Genomic DNA, 16,415 nt, shown 5'->3' on the forward strand with positions numbered 1-16,415 from the left:
AGGTCATCTGTATGTTTTCCAAAGGTGTTTATACCCCAGAAGGTCAGGGACAGAATGACCCTGAACAAAGGCATCCATCAACTTATAAATGGGGGAGGTCCCAGGGGAAGATACAATCTTATCCAACTGGGAGAAACTGGTGTTGGAACTCAAGGCTGGGAATACAATGTCTAAACCAATAGGGGAGTACAGGGGAGGAGAACAACTTAAACAAACCTAGGTGGTTTCAAAGGATACAAAATTTATGGGGAAGTTCCTCCCCAGGCACCCAGTATGGATAACCTGGGAGTGGAATTCCTTCACCAGCATCCTCTGTGCAGGCCTGTAATGCGATATTTGACTACAGCTGGCCCCATGACATGTCATATATTGATGTATAATCTTTATATATTTGTGCTGGCCACTTCAAAATTATCTTAGAAAATGAATCTTATTTCATTGTTATATGAGTTTAAAATACCATATTAAATTGGCAAAGATTGAAGGATTTACTGTGTTTGCTCTAAAGAAAGCATCTCTTTCATACCTTTAAAAAATAATTTATTGCTGTTTAGAGTTCTGCACTGATTGCTCTTTAAATACTTCTAACCTTAATAAAAATATCTCTGGCATAATCCTAATAAATGTTTTCTCAACTTATGAACTTCACAGAACAGATGACTTTGAAACTGACATGCATAAAATTCAACTAGTGAAAAATTATCTGTAACACAAAAAGAAACAAATTACTTTGGAGGGGACTTGTCAAAACCTTTTTTACCTTGTGAGAGGTAGCAGCTCTTCTCCAAATAAAAACTACTTAAAATAAGGGAATTTTAATACTGAAATTTGCCTGCATTTTATTTTGTATACCCTCCACATTCATTTTCTGCAAGTTTTATCCAAGGATATTGAGGTTCATGGAATTTCCAGTAATATCATAGTAGAGCAATCTTCATGAGACATTAAATAAGATGTTTTCCTCTCCAGAGAACTGGTCTCATTACAAGACTGCAAAGACAAATTTCTTCCTTTTTGTCTCCCTAAAGAATATTCCTTTCTATGGCATTCCTTTCCATGCAGTAGTGATGGAAAATTATTTGGAAATCACAGAATTATAAAACAATTCAGATTTCAAAATCTTTTAAGAGACAGTTTCCAACAACTTTTCCAGTCACATTTTGCAGTGCTCAGCAGACCTCACACTGAAGAATATTATCCAGCTTATCCAGCCAGAATTCCCATTGCTGCAGATTGTGACTATTGCCTCTTGTCCTTTACTGTGCTCTTCTGCTTCTCTATAACTGCCCTTTTAGAAACTAAAAGCAGCAATTGGATTCATACTTAACATTCACTTCTCCAGGCTAAGCAAACAGATCTTCCTGTGGCTCTTTCTGTATATGAAGTGTTTTGCACCCCTGGTCACTAGGTGACCTGACAGGAGGCATCTTAGTAACTCTGAAGTGGATCCTTTCCAGTTTGTCAATGTTTGTTTTATGCTAAGGAGCCTAAAGCTGGAAAAGTGCTCCAAACCTCAGAAGACTGGAGTACAAGGAAACAATCCCTTCCCTTGATTTTCTGGGTACTGTCTTGCTAATGCATCCTAGTATGTGGCTATCCTTCACCTCCAGCACGCCTTGCTGCTTATTTGTGTTCTACTTGTTCACAAAGACTGCACCTCCACCACCAGAGCCATTCTGCAGAGCTGCCGTCTGTCCCCTCAGGCCCAGCATACATGGGTTTATTCAATCCCAGGAGAAGGACTTTTAATTCACTTTTGCCAAGTGTGCTGAGGTTTCTGCTTGCTCATTCCTCCAGGTTGTGGAGGTGTCGCAGTCCTGCCTTCCAGAGTATCAACTGCTTTACCTTGTCTGGTGTCATCTGAGAAGCCACAAGGATTCTTTCTGCCCCATTGCCCAAGCCATTGATGAAGACATTAAACACTGCTGAGGAGTTCGCTAGTGGCTCAGCTGTATAGAAAGCTCACAGAGGTAAAGTGGAGGATGGTTAACTGCTCCTTTCTGAAGTATTCAGATACAATAATAATAGATGCCATAGGGAATACCCATGCAGAAAGTAATAATTCAGTCTTCAGAATGACATTTGAATAGTGTGCAGCAAATAGGGCCTGGGGCCACACATCAAATTCTGCAGATAAAAGAAAAAAAACCTAGCATCTGCTCACTCTTTGAGCATTATCTATCTCTTGTGTTGAAAGGAGCAGGGTTTCAGTGAAAAATCTCAGCGATCGTGTGATCAGGAAATAATAATCACCGATCATTTACTGATGTGGCCAAAGGGAACTGAATCCAATATTTATTATTTTATAAATGCTTTTTATTGTAATCTGCAATGAATACATGTAATTGGAATGGATGAAAAGTCTGTATCTTGAAGCATAGTCTTACTACTATGATTCTGTGAAACTATGAACAGTCTTGACCTTAGCTGATAGCTTCTATAGCATCATAAGAAGAGGAGATTCAGTTACACTGAGGAATAAGAGAAAGACGAATATGGCAGAAGAGAACTAGTTATGCTGATTTCCACATTTTGTGGAGAAATTGGGTGAACTATAATTTATTAAGCTACAGCAGTTATTAATATATAGTCATCTTTTTGAAGATTTGTATACTGCTGCTACCATCACTGTGGTCTTCAGTTGGCATATTGTCGGTCTAGGAATTTGGACCAAATTTCAAATCTGCAACTGTCTTTAATCACGGCTTTTACTGAAACCAATACTAAATGTACCTTTGGTTATTGTATAAATATCTGGATGTTGAAATGGGCTACTGATATTGTACATTGACAGTTCAAATATTTATTTGTACTGTCTGCCAAGAAGAACTGTGTGAAGAAAGCCATGTTTAAGACACTTTAAATAATTTCTTTTAAAACAGTCAGTGTGTTCGTATCCTGCATACCCAAATATGTGCATACAAGCACTAGGCTGAAACTGGAAGCCAATTAAAGTTGTATTTTCTTACACCTTAATTAATTATTTTTATTTTCTAACTATTTTCAAATCCTATCTGAAAAGGAAGACCAAATCATACTGCATAGGTGTAAAGGTTCAGCATTGTAATGATATATTTCTAATGCATATTGCATAGCTTACAATTTTCCTACAGAAGTCAGATACCAAACAGTTATTAAAGAACTGCACTCGATAAGGGAAGCGCACAAATCTAGGATGTGTTTAGATGCTGAAAAATACATGATTGCTCTCTTAGTTGAGTAAAATATGATTTATACTCCCTATGATTTCTTCTGAAAGAGAAAAATCCACTAGCTTACCTGAAAAAATAGGACCTGCAAACTTCCTACTTGTTTTCTTTTCAAGCAGACCAGGGCTTTTCTCTTTTACAAGAGAATATAAAGGCCACAATAAAGAACGTCAAAAGAAAATTTGTTCAATTTGAAAGGTGCTGGAACAATTAATTGGAATGTCACTATTATAATGAGGCAATCATGTATGAACAACTATTACTTTTATTAATGATCTGCAGAAGGCTTATATTTGCAGCTAGCTTGGAAGGACGTTTTACCCCTGAAACTTTGCATATCTCCCTGTCTCTTTTTAAATAGTGCTGTAACTTGCTCAGAAATTTTATTTTCACTTGAGCAGGAGAAAAATCATTGTGCCAGTGACAAATATATTAATAAAATCTTTGAAGAATCGCGATGTTACTTGAACAGCTGCAATGATTTCTTTTACTGTGTAGTCCCCAGTCTGGAGGACTTCAGTTCTGTTCACTTTCTTATGAAAAGAAGTGTATATCTTTTCACTGGACATTATAATTGCCAAAATAGGTGGCTATGGCTTCATAAAAGTGTCAGATTTATAAATAGCTTTTTTCAACTATCATATATATCTAGATATATGGGTTGGTTTTTTTTTACTACTACAGTGCACTTCCAGGACAGTGCTAGTGTTAAATAATGCATTTTAAACTGGAAACCAGAAATTCTAATAGCAGATTTTTAATCTCTTTCAAAAGACAATCTTTTACTGCTGACTAAAACATAATAGTGGGAAGATGCTCAGTGTTGCTAGCAAAGGACACTTAGCCATGAAAAGTAAATGTCATACTTTGAGGTCATATCCTGAATGAGTGGGAAATATTCTTTTTTTTCATTAAAGGAATTAAATGCCGATAGAATTTTTTTTCTTTGTTGAAATGTAATCAGGCTCAGTGCTTCACGGATCTTATTGCCCTATTCTTTATTAACTGACCTGTGTGCCTCTGCTGTGTTAAGAGTTAATGGAACGTGCCTCCAACTGACCTGCTGACCAAAGCCACTTGTTGGGACAGGCACTTGACAATGGCAAAGTTGCTCTACCCCAAAGAGGCTGCTCAAAACATGGAAATGAATTCTAAAGTTTCAGCTGTACAATTGGTTCAAAACCTTCTGCATAAACATCTCACAAAGGTTTGCTTTTTCTCCTGTTACACTGCTGCACAGCACCAAGGTGGGGTAGGACCATTGAAACTTGACTCAAAAGATGCAGAAATCCTTGGCTAGCTTCTCTGAATTCAGGGATGTAGAATGCCAAAGTTCAAGCAAATTGTGGATTCCTACCTGATGACCAAGTGAAATGAAATTATATAAGATATAATACCTGAAAGCATTTTCCAAAATTACTCTGGAAGAAGTTTATTTTTTTCTTTTCAGTCTTTAACTAAGCATATTATTTATCACACAAGTGGTTTCATGTCAAGTAGGCAGAGGAATTATGTGAGCTCTAGTGATTAAAACACAGAGATGTTAAAACTTGTCATTGCCTTGTGTTTTTCTCTGGGACTGTCACTGTAGGAGGTACTAGCAACTGAGGCCTGTCAAAATCCATTAAATGTGATCTGCTGCTTAATGCCCTGATCTGATGACAGGACAGGGAATCTTACAATGCAAGAGGAGCAGGTAAACAAAAGAGTGCTCATAAAAAGACTCCCATTGAAGTGCAGAGAATTAAGTTTTCATTACCAGTTTCTGAAAATCATTTTTAAATAAAAAATTTTGGAGAAGGAGTGGTTATAACTGGAGAAGAGACACTGATGAAATTATTTTTTTCTCCAAGAAACAAAGAGGAAATACCTGTCTCATTCAAGGTAAGCAAGCACTGCTCTTCTGCTGATCAGAAAAATATAAAGATTTTATGCAATTAGGAAAGTCCTAGCAGACCATTAAAGTTGTGGGAAAAATATCTCCAAGAGCAGAGGTAGAACTAGAAGATAGGAGACCACAGGGGACAAACACAACATCAGACTGGCTTTCTCTGCTGCTGTATGCCAACAAAAGAGGAAAACAAGGTTTTCCCAGTAATTTCTCAGTGTTGATTACTCACACCAGTGCACAAAAAGAATTTGGGGCATAGCTTTCTGTTTTCCTGTTCATTCACTTGCATTCATATGTTCATAGATGGAAAAAAATAGAAAATTACACAGTACCAGAGCTCTGAGGACCTGGTCATCCCTGCCCACCCCAGCTGGCTCCCCCAGCTCTGCCCATGACTCAGGACCCTATTTCAGTCCCCAGGATCAAACAGTGCTGTGGCAGAGCATTGCATGGGGAGATTTTCCATAGTCTTAATGAGCCTTCATTAATAAGATCACTGAAAGGAAGTTTTCCTGGTTTGTAGAGGCTTGTCATCTGACTGAGACAAGCCTTACAGTAAACTTTATTTGGTCAAAAGCAAACAAGACATTAAACATTCATTGCATATACCTAAGCATAATAACATAGGACATACTTAGATTTGAACCAGACTGATACTTGCATTGCACAGAATGTTTATGCAGTGGCTAAAGCACGAAGGGTTTTCAGTACCCACAAAAAAATTGTTCATCCTGCATTTTTTCTTCGGCTTCTTTTTTTTCACTATCTTGTCATAAAAAAATGCTAGTTTTAGAACTGCTATTGGATATTTGGATGCTATTGATGAACTGCTATTTGGATACTTACAGGACTATTAAACCTGTGCTAGTTCCTGAATTAATAAGCATACACGCAAATGTACTAGAGTATCAAAACCCCAGAAAATTTGTCCATCAGGAATATATTTTTATAGCCATGAGATAAATGCTTTACATAGGTCTGAAAGGAATCTCCTAAATCATAAATCAAAGCTTCTACTTTTTCAAGCAACCACACACATGATTTTATAAATTTATTGAGTTTCATATTAGAAACTAGGATTTTAATCTCATTACTACTACTGGATGGCTGTTCAAAATGTCATTTATATAAAGGTTAGAAACCCTTCCCTAATTCACAGCTTAATTGTGTTTACACAGTTAGTTTCTGTGCCAGGCTCATCCTTTAATTTAACTAGACTTGCCTTCCCATTTTTGCAACGCACTTTCAGAAACAGGTGACATCGCCTCTCAGCTTTCATCTTGCTGGGCTAAAGAAAACCAGACTTCTTTGGAAGAGTTTGCCTTTTCAGTCTTTATCCTAACATCTTATGTCTGAACCAGCTGCAGGTTTTTTTTATTGCAAATGACCAGAATAATTTACTGTGTTAGGTAATAACATACACATCATAAAAAAGTATAAATCACTTATGAATCATATTCTGTTTTGGTAATACTGTACTTTGCCCTTTTAGAAGATGCATGGCTCCCCTCTCATTAGGTAGAAACATGTTTCTCTTTACGGTAGTTTGAGTGCTGACTTCAGTGAGGCCAATATTTAAGCTCTACTTTTCAGCAGATTTAGGAGTCATGGATGCATCTCGACATTTTGTGAGCAAAATAAATCCCTTTAATTATAACAAAATGTTAAAGCTCCACAAATGTTCTATGGATATTACACTACAGGGATATGAGGCAATACTTTAAAAAAAATCCAACCAAATATTTAAACTGAAGAAGAGATGAACAGGGGAATAATGTTGTTCTCTTGATAAATGGGGAGTTACATTTACAGTCCTTCCTGCACACTGTCTCCAGAAACTGGAAGAGCTATCTGTTTTTAATGACAGTTATTACTTTGATCAGTATATGTATCTTCTAAAGATGCAGTTTGGACAAACAAAGGGAGAGTATGACTACACATGTGGCTCAGGTAATAATTAGTGGTTTACAGCATTTATCTAGACTGAATCAAAAGTGACTTTTATTTGCTGTATAACAAGTTCAAATTCATCTTGCATCCAACACAGTATTTCCAACTGTTGCATTTTAAATACCAGTTAGTAGCATCTCAGCAGAACTGTTGCACATCCAGTACAGCAAGAACCTTTCTCCTGTTTTACTAACAAGCTGCTGGCATGAGTAATAAAGAATTTTCCCAAGACACAGACTCCAGGATCTGATAAAAATTGGCAATATATCCTGATGGCATCCTGTTGCATGTCTTTTCTTCAGTAACCTCAGTATCAAATTTAATTATGTAGGTTGAGCTTTTTAGACTTGTCTCAGGATATAAAATTAATTCCCATAAATCTCATGTGCTCCACATACTGGTCTGTGCAGAGGTTAGTGAACAACTGTCCCCCTGCCTTGCTGTTCAAGAGGGCTTTCAAAAGGTCTGCAGTCTTAGGCATAAATATTATTGAAAGACTGACAGACTTCTGCAAAGCTAATTTTCCCAACCTCTTATCAAGGATTGTAGACAAGCAGGCACCTAGAAACTGCTGTTTAAAAGCTGAACTGTGCAGGCAAATGCTTCTAAATGGAATTGGCTGCCTTAGGTATATTTATTTGTTATTTTGCCTATTTCTATCCAGGTTCATTCTCCCGCCTCTCTTCCCCTGGAGTCTTAGTGAATAGTTGTTTCACTTTCAAATGGTTGAAAAAGAAACCAGCAGAGAAGATGAAAGCTCACCTGAGAGGCATTAGGAGGAATTGTATCGCTCAAGGTTTCCTTGATACGATTTTCCTACCAAGTCAGTTATTCACTGTTGAGGACTTGGCGCTCAAAAACTCATCAAGAGATGGTCAGTGTCTTGCCAGTGTTAATCTGAGAGCTAACTGTCACAAACACAGATTGGGGATGTGATTTTCGGGCAATTGTCACAATTCTATGTGTTTTATGGCATTTTTGGGTCCTTCATGCACTCAGTCTTTTGAGACTATTGTAATTGTCCAATTATCCACAAGGATATACTCCATGGCAGTTTCACAAAGAAATACAGAAGGCATTTTTGGAATAACATGAACACAGAATGCATACCCAATAGCCTCAGCAGTGCATTTTAGTAGCATCTTGTAAACAATGGACTTAACTCTGCATTTATATATAATATGTATGATTTGTAAGCACAGTGGTAGTCTGTTTAAAATATGAAGCAGTGAGGTTATAGTTGCATAAATTGAGCTGGTCAGAATTTTTCCAATGGGAAATTTTATTTGATGGAGAAACATTTTTGTAGGTAATAATTCTTAAATTGCAAGTATTCACAGTTTAGTTTCCAAAGTGGTGGAATTTATGATCAAAACAGGAAAGCACTTTAGCCACAAGAACAGCTGGTAGCCTGAAGTTTTAAGAATTAGGTAAGAGATCAGTATAAACATGGTCTTCTGTGGGATTCAGAAGAATTTAATCTGCAGACTTTTCATTGTTAGATGAGTGGCCTGATCATCACACATTTCAACTACTCTGGATGTATCCAGAAGAACCTTTCAGAGAGTTCCACTTTGCATTAAAAAAGAGATTAATTTCAGCACTGCTTTTGGGTACAGGAGATGAAAGGTCAGATACTTGTTTAGATGGATGTTTATTTATACATATAGCAAGTAGCAGCTCCAGTAAGAGATACTAGAAAACAATTTCCTCAAATGCCTAGTAGCTTGGTGGGCTAGACATTTGTATGGAATTTCAGGCTGAAGTTTCAATTGCTGGACTTAATCACATGGAATAAGAGCTTTCCTATCTTAGGATAACACACAAATATAAATGCATGAGAATCCCCATATTTCATGGTCTTAGCATCAACCTCACGTGTACTGGAAATATCACAAAGCATAAGGAACCCACAACACTCTGCCTTTTGGAAGTCCTCCCTCTGGCGTTTGACCTCACAGTGCATACCCATAGCAGGGTAGAAGGTACCAGCATCTCAGTGGTACCATCCTTTGGTTGTATCAAGTGATGTTTGAGCAATTTCCTTTCTCCAAGGTTGCACCAACTGTAACAGAGAGCTCCCAGGGCCTACTCTGTAGTGATAAAAAAGATAACTGTAGTTGGCTTGCAAGAATTCTCCTCTCATTCAATCCTTAAAATACATGCTGTGGAATATGTATGAGTGTCCGATATTGTCAAATAAATTACCCATCTACAGCACAAACTCATGAACTACTAAATAGAAGTTCTACAGACAGATTTAGGATAAGTGGGGACTAAAAGACGTGACACAAAAACTATTTTCATTCCTTTCCATATTAGGAGGGATCTGTGCTGTTAGTAACAAGAAAAGCACAGTTTTGTCAGCTAGTTTTTCTGAAGCTTGCTTCTTTTTATTTTTCTTTAAGATAATCTCAAAGTGCCAAAAAATATTTACACTTCTAACAGAAATGAAAAATTTGCAGAGCCTAAAGCCATTTAATCTGAGTCATGTCTATTTTCTTCTCCTTTCTGCTTTCATCTTACTACATTTATTGTTGTTTTTCTTGGCAATGGATAGATATAAATGCTGTTGCAGGAACAATTGGGAAACAGGAACACATATTTATGTAAACCAGTATTGATTCAACTTTAATAAAAAAAAAAAAAAGAAAAAATTAAACAGAAAAAGACAAAGAAACCAAGACTTTCAATGTTGTGCTGAAAATCATTATGACCAGGGCTGCTTATGTGCAAAGAATACCTGACTGAGTTCTTCTGCTATTCCTTAAGTCTGCTATGAATTTAGAGAGTTAAAATTGTTATATGTAGTTAAAAGTCTCTGCCCAATATTCATCATCAGATGTAGATCCTTGTGTTGTTTTCTCTTAGTCTCTGAGCAGTGATGGCTGTTTTATTTGTTTATGCAGGTCTGTGCTCTATGGCTGACAGCTCCACATTTGGGAACATCTGAAAAAGAGGTCACATGACCTTTTCAAACACGGGAAAACTCTGTTCTTCTCAAGATGACCTGAAATGTTCTAATTATTGGTTATTCCCTCTAGTTGGTGATGCAGCCAACAAGCACGTAAAGTTCAGTGAACCCACAAGTGTACAGCTGTTATCTTTGACTTGTGGCCAAAATAAAAATTGGAACAAAATTTACCCAGACAAGTATAAAGCCTCCTGTTTAAAAAAGTTATTTTCTAAGCCAAATAATCAGATTGAAACTAAGGAAAAGTGAATCCTTTTTCTAGAAACACTCATTCAAACCAGGTCAACTTTTCAGAGATGAGATGTTAACACAGATTACTGACTTGACTGCACAAGTCTCCCAAAGAACATCCAAGTCTCAAATCTATTAATATGTGTGCAGTTTTATCTCGTAATCCAATTGTTCCAATTCCATCATATATGTCATCTTTTCTTGCAGTCTGGAAGTTGATTTTATTTGTCTCCTGCATAATCAAGGTGAAGGTTGAAAGATGGCAGTGGTAGGTCAGCTGGAGTAACCTTTGACACACATCAGTTATACCTGTCTGATGTACCATTTTGGAGGAGCCAGAAATGAGAAAGCAGTAATTCCCTACTCTTTTCAACATTAATGTTCCTTAGGAAATTTCCATGATTAACTAATCTGGGTCCTCTTATATGAGATCAGAACCACAGCAGAAAGTACATGCACATCCTCTTCCTCATGCTTTTCCAGGCACCTCTGTCTGATCTGCTCTTCAGATCAATTCTCCACTACCTAAGACTATAGGGAAGGGAGACAATGTAATCAGAAATAGTTTCACAGTGTTTTTCATAGCTGTGCTTGCCCGTGTTGTACAGCAAGCAGATATAAAAAGCTGATTCCTGAACATATGTAAGTCACATCCATAGTAAGCCAGAGAAGAGAGATCTTTCCACTACAGTGAATGTGTGTATCAACTCATCCGAATGAGTATTTGATTTCTGTTGAACTGTATCATGAGCTGCAAATCAGCTTCTACTTTCCAGGTAGTAGAGGCTGCCTGACTGATAACAAGGCTTAATTAATGTGGATCTGAAAAGCTCCTTCCTGACTCTTTATTTTGAGACAAGACACATTTGTACAAGGAGCAGTGCAGGTCTTACTAGCAGATGTAATTCTATCTAGAATTCCCCCTGCACTATCTGTTTGTGACAATAACAGAAATGCAGCAGTGCACTGAAATTTTACTTTTTCCAGAACAGAAAGCACCTTGTTACATTGGATTGCAAAAGCAATTGTAACTAAAACTTCTGACAGCAAATTCAGTAATAGTTCACAATTTAGATTATCAGCTTGGTAATGTCATCAGCAACAGTTTTCAGAAGTCTGTTTAACAAATAAATGGATGTTCTCACTGTACACCTTAAAAACCAGTGGCTGCCATTCTTTCAAATAATGGGTTTAAATGTTAGGTGCTTTTAAAGGAACATTTTTGTATTGGTAAGAAATGGGATTTTTCATCAAATAAAAAATAACATTTTTCAAGATAATGCTTGATAGACTGAGAAATAACTGGCAACTAGTCAGTGGTTGGACAATTATGTCTATAAAGACAATGTTGCAGTCAAAAGTTTCTACAAATGAAGCAGGCCATCAAAATATTTCTTTGCAATTTTGTGAATGTTAAGGAGAAAAATGCCAGCAAAATACATCCCCTCCTAAACTGTCTCCTGTCTCTAAGTAGCCAACAATATCTTAGGCAAGAAATTTATTTTATGTTGTCTTTTTCCTTTCAATGAATATTGATTTGAATATGTTAAGCAATCTTTTTACTTCATTAAGTTCTTACTGAGATATCTCCCACTCTGTGACCAGCAAATTCACAAATAAATTGCTGGATAGAGTAGTGTATAAGTAGTCATCTTCAAACTGCAGGTAGTGAAGTGGACCTATTTCTCTTCAGTATTCCAGGTATTAAAATTTCTTTCCTGTGGAACAGCTCAATTGCTTATCTCCGGTTTTGGGGTGGGTTTTTTCCCTCCTTCCAATGGGCCATGTTGGTTGTCTTATCTATTTCACGTTTTACTTGTGTTATTTGAAGTACATATTTCCTAGAAGACAAAAGGAAATGAAAGTTATTACCAGAAGGCAAATAAAAGGATTAATCTATATGTGATAGAGTACTCAGATTTCTAGATAAAAACAGAAGAATTACCATGGAATGTTATGAGAGATGCACACACACTACATGAAGGGAGGAAAGAGTATTGCACCGAATTATATAAATTTAAATAAATTTGCTACACAAGATATCTGTCCCTTATAAAGTACACATTACAAGTAAGAAGCATAACAAAAGATTATTTTCAGATCAATTACAAGTAAAAGTCTTGTATCATTAACTGATTTTTGATGATCCAAGCTGACTCATCTTTATTTCTCCTCAGATCCTTCTATGCATTTCTGGTGCAATTTCTTCTGCAGGACGAGTGGAGCAGAGTCAAGCGCTTGGATTAGGGAATGAAAGGATCTCTTGCTACTTGTGGGAAGGATATCCAGATGGGGAAGCTTGGTCTGTTGCCCAGAAACCCTGCTTGTGCATGACATGAGTGAGAGTTTGACAGCCACAGAGAACATCAGGTTGCAGCTCAGGTGGGGATGTGGCACAGTCCCACCTGATGAACCATTCAAATCTTCCTGGTTTCTGCAGAGCTGAAAATTAAATTTTTTTATGTTTTGAGAGAGGTGGAAAGGGATGTCCATCAGGCAGAGTAACAAGGAGCTTAAACATTAACTGGAAGAAATGCCGGAGAGGAAATGTTAGTGAAAGGAGACAGACAGCATGATCTTAAGAATTTGATGTGATATGATAGGAGCCCTAGAGGAAAAGTAATGTATGGATAGCTGTCACTGGGGGGATGGCAGATGAGAATGCTGAGTTTGTTAGAAAGGCCAAAGAGGGAGTTGGGTGAGAACAATACCAAATATTTGTGTGAAAGAGAAGTGTGTGTGTGTGTGTGTGTGTGTGTGTGTGTGTGTGTGTGTGTGAATAATCAAAGTCGTTCATTGAGTGGTCAGTAAGAAGCCAGGTTGTTTGAATGGCTTTAGGAAAAAAGGTGCCATGATGTTGAGTAAGAGGAGGAAAGGAGAGGAGAGGAAGGAAGGAGAGGCAGGAAGCAGATGCTGTTTTTGAAGGATGATGGAGTGATGTTTGCAGGGTCAGAAATGACATGGGACAGGTACAAATCAGAAAAGTAGGCTGAGGAGGTATCTGGACTGGAAATGAGTGGAGGATTTATGGAGGTTTATTTTCATTCAGGTATCTGGTGACTTCCAGGGCCAAATGGTGGAACTGAGCAATGTCCATGGAGTGAGTGTGCTCAGCTGAGGCAGGCGTGATACTGCTGTGTCTTGTGGCCACTGAGAGGCTTGTGCCAGCACACTTAGCCCTCTGAATGTTAGAGAAGGAGATTTACTAATAAGAGCCAAACAAGCCATACCACCATTAGCTAAACAAGTTTAAAGAGTGTTTGCTACACTCTGAGAGTAAAAGCGATTTTAAACATTTAGTGTCCTAGATTTGCAGTTATCCCCTGCACTGGTGCATCACAGAGCATCATTAAGGTTCCTGACTTCACACTGTAAAACACAGAACAGTAGAAATGCAGGATACAGAGTTCCAAAGTTTGTGATGAAAAAAAATACTAGAAACAGACTGAGGTGTTTGTCTGCTATAAACTATGGCAACGTCATGATTGTTGGTTATATGGCATAGTTGTTCTGTTAATCAGTTAAACTGTTGTCTTATGTAAACTATCTGCAGGTAAGTTATTCTCTATTTAGGAAGAAAAAAATATATAAATGCATTAGAAGGACATCTATCATCATTTATCATCTGAACAGAGGGACAAGGTCTACTGTACTTGGGATATGAGCACGAAAAGATCATGTTAGATTTATGAGTCTGCTTGAGAAAGAATCTCTTCTATTTCCTGTCCTGCAGAGCCCCCTATCTATGGGCTTGTTCTGTGCAACTTGACTAATTTTGGGGATGTCTTGTAAACTCGTTTCATTTACCCATATACAATGAGATTTTCCTTGCCAAAACCAATGTTCTGTCTTTCTTATATAATGGCTTGTTATGTTTTCTTTGTTTTGCTCTTAAACAAAAGAACCTCACAGAACTGCAGTTTGTAAGTTAATGCTGTTGCCGTGCCAGGTGAAGGAAATTAAAATATATAGAAACACAGTGCAACAGTTCCTTCTGAATATTTAGGCACACAAGTAAATTGATGCCAGTTAGTGCTCACTGCTACAGTTCTGTAAGATTAGAAAGATTTTTAATGAAGCCCAGAATCGATGTCTGCTGGTCATGAGATGGAATGAGTCTGTTCCTTCTACATGTGTCACCTTTGAGCTCTGAGCAAATAATCACATGCCAGCAAATGTGGCAAAAACTTATGCAAAGAAAAACACCATCAAAGAACTTCAGGGAAAAGTTTCTCTCCTGGCTGAAATGAAAAAGTGTTATTTTCCTGTTCCTATTTGTATGTCAAGTGTCTGCATGGAAAAGCAGACTTCTACAAAATAAATTACTGGCATAGTGAGAGATCATAGTGAGTTTTACCTCCTTTTCTGCTTCAAATTTGCCTACACTGAAGCCAAAAATGCAGTGCAGCTCCTGTAGGCTGCCAGATCTGCTACAACAAAATGCAGTAAAAACAACACAGAGCTTAAATCTTGCAGAAGAAGTCTGTGCAGACCTCAGGCATGTAACTAGGAGACATAACCCTGCTGGGCTCCCATCTGCCCTCATGACACTGCTAGCAGGATCCAGCTTCACTAATGTTAAAGCAGCCTGTGCTACATCAGGATGAGTAGCACTCTTAAGTTTGTAGTTAAGAGTATAGTGACCAGGGAAAAATCATTCTTGGCTCTGGCCCCATTTCAGTGTTTATGGTGGAACAATCCAGCACCAGTGAACACAAGTTCAAAAGTTGGCCAAAGAGCTTGAGCACTGGACCTTGACTGTCATTGTAAGATTATTGGGTTTTTACTTTTCTGTGCACTGGTCTGCTGCCTTGAAGTCCAAGACTGACTTTACATGATCATTTGTAGACAGACACAGCACAGTTTAATTTGTGGTCTGAGTCAGACAAGCGTGGGACAGTGTCAGTATTAAAGCCATGCTGTGCTTTAACTCAGTTCTGTGCTGGTATAATCAGCATTTGCCGTATTTGTTTTTAATTAATTCTGTCAGCATCTCTTAAATATTTTTCAGCTTGGGTAGCTATGAGTCTGTATGAAACCTAACCATCTCTGCCTGGGGCTTTGGGACTTTGGCAAGGGCTAGGTATTTGTCTCCCAAGGCATGATACTGCTGAGCTGTATCTAACTTCTAGGTGCCAAGAAAACGGTAAGACCAGAATTCTATTTCTGATAGTGGCAAAAGAGAATGTTTTCTAGGGAGGGCACATGGGCTTGACTTTTTTCTATGATCTTTCTCCTTATACTCTCATGGCATCTAGAAGTGCTGTATTAGAGTAGTTAAAGTTGTTGCATTCCTGTCCAGTCCTTTTAGTACCCCTTAACAGATGTGCTGTCTATGAATTTATCTAACCTCTTTTAAGCCCTGCTGATACTGTCTGCTTCCATAGTCTCAGTGCTCAGAACACTATCTGCTGCTCAAAAAAAACCCTTCTTTTATTCAGTTTAAACTTAACTCCCACAATTGAATCCAGTTTAGTATGCGATATTTAGCAAATAACAGTTCTGCATTCAGCTATTCGATTGCCTTCATAATTTTGCAAACTTTGTTCATATCCTCTCTCCTGCTTAGCCTCTCCAACATGAAGATTCTCAGCCTCTACTCCTTAGAAAGCAGCTGCTCCTCATCATGGGCTATTTTAACTGTCCTCTTCTGCACCCTCTCCAACTCCACTAATCCCTTCTTTGAGATGCAGAGAGCAGAATGGCACACAGGACTCGGTGTGTGCACAGCTGAGCTTTTGCACAGAAGTGACATCCTTTCTTGTCCACCACATCCATCTTGGTGGTGACCAAGATTTTGCAGGCTTTTTTGGTGGCCCCTGCACACTGACTCAATGATTTAGAGAACTGCCAACTCTGCTGCTTTAAAATCTCTTTCACTAGATTTAGTATCAGTTCTGATGTCAGCACCATGTACACAGGGTTCAGATTCTTTTTTTCCTAGGTGCATTACTTCATGTCTGTCTACACTAAAGTTCACTTGCCAGCCTTTTTGCCTTAGGTGGCCTTATGTCTGCAGCCTGGGAAATGTTACTGTTTATTTCCTTTTCTAAGACACTGATGATCTCTGGGAGACCATTGAAGATTCTTTTTAATTTAAAAAAAAGACCAATAACCTCTCTGTGTAGCACTTAATCTTTAATCAGCTCCTGGTCTACAA

The sequence above is a fragment of the Molothrus aeneus genome, chromosome 2, assembly GCF_037042795.1.
Source record: "Molothrus aeneus isolate 106 chromosome 2, BPBGC_Maene_1.0, whole genome shotgun sequence".
NCBI classification, from domain to species: domain Eukaryota; kingdom Metazoa; phylum Chordata; class Aves; order Passeriformes; family Icteridae; genus Molothrus; species Molothrus aeneus.